Source organism: Callithrix jacchus, chromosome 16 (genome assembly GCF_049354715.1).
Source record: "Callithrix jacchus isolate 240 chromosome 16, calJac240_pri, whole genome shotgun sequence".
Classification (NCBI taxonomy): Eukaryota; Metazoa; Chordata; class Mammalia; order Primates; family Cebidae; genus Callithrix; species Callithrix jacchus.
The window spans coordinates 544,717-548,228 of record NC_133517.1 but is presented as its reverse complement, the minus strand read 5'-3'; the positions used below and the strand labels follow the sequence as shown (position 1 = coordinate 548,228).

Genomic DNA, 3,512 nt, shown 5'->3' with positions numbered 1-3,512 from the left:
AACATAATAAGATTGACTGATTGTTTCTTCCTCCTCCTGCTCCACCACCTCGTCCTTCTCCTCTTCTACTGGGTAGCAATTCACAATTTTTGTAGCTTGTATTTTATGCTTTCAGCATAATAAGATTGACTGAGTCTTTCCTCCTTCTTCTCCTTGTCCTCCTCCTTTGCCGCCTCCTCATCCTCCTCCACTGGGGAGCAATTTGCAGGTTTTCTAATTGGATTTTATTGTTCCAACATAAGAGTCACTGATTGTTTCTTCCTCCTCCTCCTCCACCAAAACCTCCTCCTTCTCCTCCTCCTCCTCCTCCTCCACTGGTTAGAAATTCACAACTTTTCTTGCTTTTATTTATTGCTTTCAACATAATAAGATTGACTGGTTCTTATTTCCTCCTCCTCCTCCTCCTCCTCCTCCTCCTCCTCCACTGGGCAGAAATTCAAAATTATTCTAGCTTGAAATTAATGCTTTCAACATAATAAGATTCACTGATTCTTTCTTCCTCCTCCCTTTTTCGACCTTTTCCTCCTTGTCCTTTTCCTCCTCTTCCGGGCAGCAATTTACTATATTTGTAGCGTGGATATTATTCTTTCAAAACAATAAGTTTGATGAAATTTTTTTTCTTTTCCTCTTTGTCCTTCTCCTCCTCCTCCTCCTCCTCTTCTTCCTCCTCCACCTCCTCCTCCTCTTTCTCCTTCTCCTCCTCTGGGCAGCATTTCACAATTTCTCTAGCTTGGATTCTATTCTTAAGTATTTACAACTGGGAATAAGTAACTTACCTTGTGTCTTAACTGAAGTATTTACAATTGTTAATTATTTACTGGGTGTAACGTACTTACCTTGTGACTTAAGTATTTACAATTGTTAAGTATTTACTGGGCGTAACTTACTCACCTTGTGACTTAAGTATTTACAATTGTTAAGTACTTACAACTGGGTGTAACTTACCTTGTGACTTACGTATTCCATTATATTTTTCTGATGCAAGGAGACTTGTGATTTCATGGTAAAACTTTCTGTTCCCCTTTATCTCATGGAAATACCTGTTGTGTTTTATGGAAGCAACTCTTCTTGTAACATCTACAAGTAGACACTGAGTGCAATAAGGTTGTAGGCGAAGCATAGGTTCTCAACCCTGCAGACTCCTCCTGTCTGTCATCTTTTATCTTTTGCACACCCCCTATCCAGGGTGGGACCCTCTTTCTGACCAACAGCCCTCAGCAGACGTGCTACTCTTCTCAAAGATTGACTGACTCTTTCTTCCTCTTCCTCCTCCTTCTGGCAATTCAAAATTATTGTAGCCTGGATTTTATTCTTTAAACATAATAACATTGACTGACTGTTTCCTCCTCCTCCTCCTCCTCCTTTTTCTCCATCTTCTCCCCCTCGCAGCAATTCACAATTTGTCTATTTTGCATTTAGGCTTTAAACATAAGAAAATTCACTGTTTGTTTCCTCGTCCTCCTCCTCCTCCTCATTCTTTTGTTCTTTCTCCTCCTCCTCCTCCTCCTGATTCAGCCAGCAATTCACAATATTTCTAGCTTGGATATAATTCTTTCAACATGATAAGATTGACTAATTGTTTCCTCCTCTTCCCCCTCCTCCTCCTCCTTTACTGAGGAGCAATTCACAGTTTTTCCAGCTTGTATTTTTTGCTTTCAACATAATAAGATTGGCTGGTTCTTTTGTCCTCCTCCTCCTCCTCCTCCTCCACTGGGCAGCAATTCAAAATTTTTATAGCTTGAAATTAATGCTTTCAACATAATAAAATTGACGGATTGTTTTCTCCTCCTCCTCCGCCTCCTCCTCCTCCTAAACTGGGCAGCAATTCACAGTTTTTAAAGTTGGATTTAATTCTTTCAACATAATAAGGTTCACTGATTCTTTCTTCCTCCTCCTTCTCCACCACCAACTCCTCCTCCTCCTTGTCCTCCTTTTTCACCGGGGGAACATTCACAATATTTCTAGTTTGTACTTTATGCTTTCAACATAATAAGATTGACTGATTCTTTCCTCCTCCTCCTCCTCCTCCTCCTCCTCCTCCTCCTCCTCCTCCTCCTCCGCCACCGCCTCCTCCTCCTCCATCTCCTCATCCTCTTCCACTGGGCAGCAATTCGCAGTTTTTCAAGTTGGATTTTATTCTTCCAAAATAAGATTCACTGATTTTTTCTTTCTCCTCCTCCTCCACCACCTCCTCCTCCTCCACCACCACCTCCTGCTCCTCCTACTCGTCCTCCTCTTTCACTGGGTAAAGATTCACGATATTTCTAGCTTGTACTTTATGCTTTCAACATAATAAGATTCAGTGATTCTTTCCTCCTCCTCCTTTTCCTCCTCCTCTTCCTCCTCCTCCACTGGAAAGCAATTCACAGTTATTTCAGTTGGACTTTATTCTTCCTACTTAATAAGACTCACTGATTCTTCCACCTCCTCCTTCTCCACCACCTCCTTCTCCTCCTCCTCCACTGGGCAGCAAATCAAAATTTTTATAGCTTGAAATTAATGACTTCAACATAATAAGATTGACTGATTCTTTTCTCCTCCTCCTCCACCTCCTCTGCCTTCTCCTCCTTTTAAACTGGGCAGCAATTCACAGTTCTTAGAGTTGGATTATATTCTTTCAACATAATAAGATTCACTGATTCTTTCTTCCTCCTCCTCCTCCACCACCACCACCTCCTCCTCCTCCTCCTCCTCGTCCTTCTTTTCCACTAGGTATAAATTCACAATAGTTCTAGCTTGCACTTTATGCTTTCAACATAATAAGATTCACTGATTGTTTCCTACTCCTCCTCCTCCACCTCCTCCTCCTCCACTGGGCAGCAAATCACAGTTTCCTCAGTTGGACTTTATTCTTCCAACTTAATAAGATTCACTGATTCTTTCTTCCTCCTCCTCCTCCTCCTCCTCCTCCTCCTCCTCCTCCTCCTCCTCCTTCTCCTCCTCCTCCTCCTCCTCCACTGGGTAGCAATTCACAATTGTTCTGGCTTGTATTTTATGCTTTCAGCAAAATAAGGTTGACTGAGTCTTTCCTTTTTCTCCTCCTCCTCTTCCTCCTCCTCCTTCACCTCCTCCTCCTCTTCCTCCTCCGAACTGGGAAGCAATTTGCAGTTTTTCTAGTTGGATTTTATTCTTCCAACATAAGATTCACTGATTGTTTCTTCCTCCTCCTTCTACACAGCCTCCTCCTCCTCCTCCTCCTTCTCCTCCACTGGTTAGAAATTCACAACTTTTCTTGCTTGTATTTATTGCTTTCAACATCATAAGGTTGACTGGTTCTTATTTCCTCCTCCTCCTCCTCCTCCTCCGCCTCCTCCTGCTCCTCCTCCTCCATTGGGCAGCAATTCAAAATTTTTCTAGCTTGAAATTAATGCTTTCAACATAATAAGATTCACTGATTCTTTCTTCCTCCTTTTTTCGACCTCCTCCTCCTTGTCCTTTTCCTCCTCTTCCGGGCAGCAATTTACAATATTTGTAGCTTGGATATTATTCTTTCAACACAATAAGTTTAATGA

At 42.1% G+C, this 3,512-nt stretch overlaps 1 long non-coding RNA gene across 1 annotated transcript; it reads right to left on the bottom strand.

The window, feature by feature from the left end:
• Positions 1–661: 661 nt before the first annotated feature.
• LOC144579807 (uncharacterized) lies at positions 662–1,473 on the bottom strand. The gene is made up of 2 exons (XR_013528223.1): positions 837–1,473; positions 662–776 (listed from the first exon to the last, which is right to left on the bottom strand). It is a non-coding gene; the product is annotated as an uncharacterized LOC144579807 (long non-coding RNA).
• Between the last annotated feature and the right edge of the window lie 2,039 nt (positions 1,474–3,512).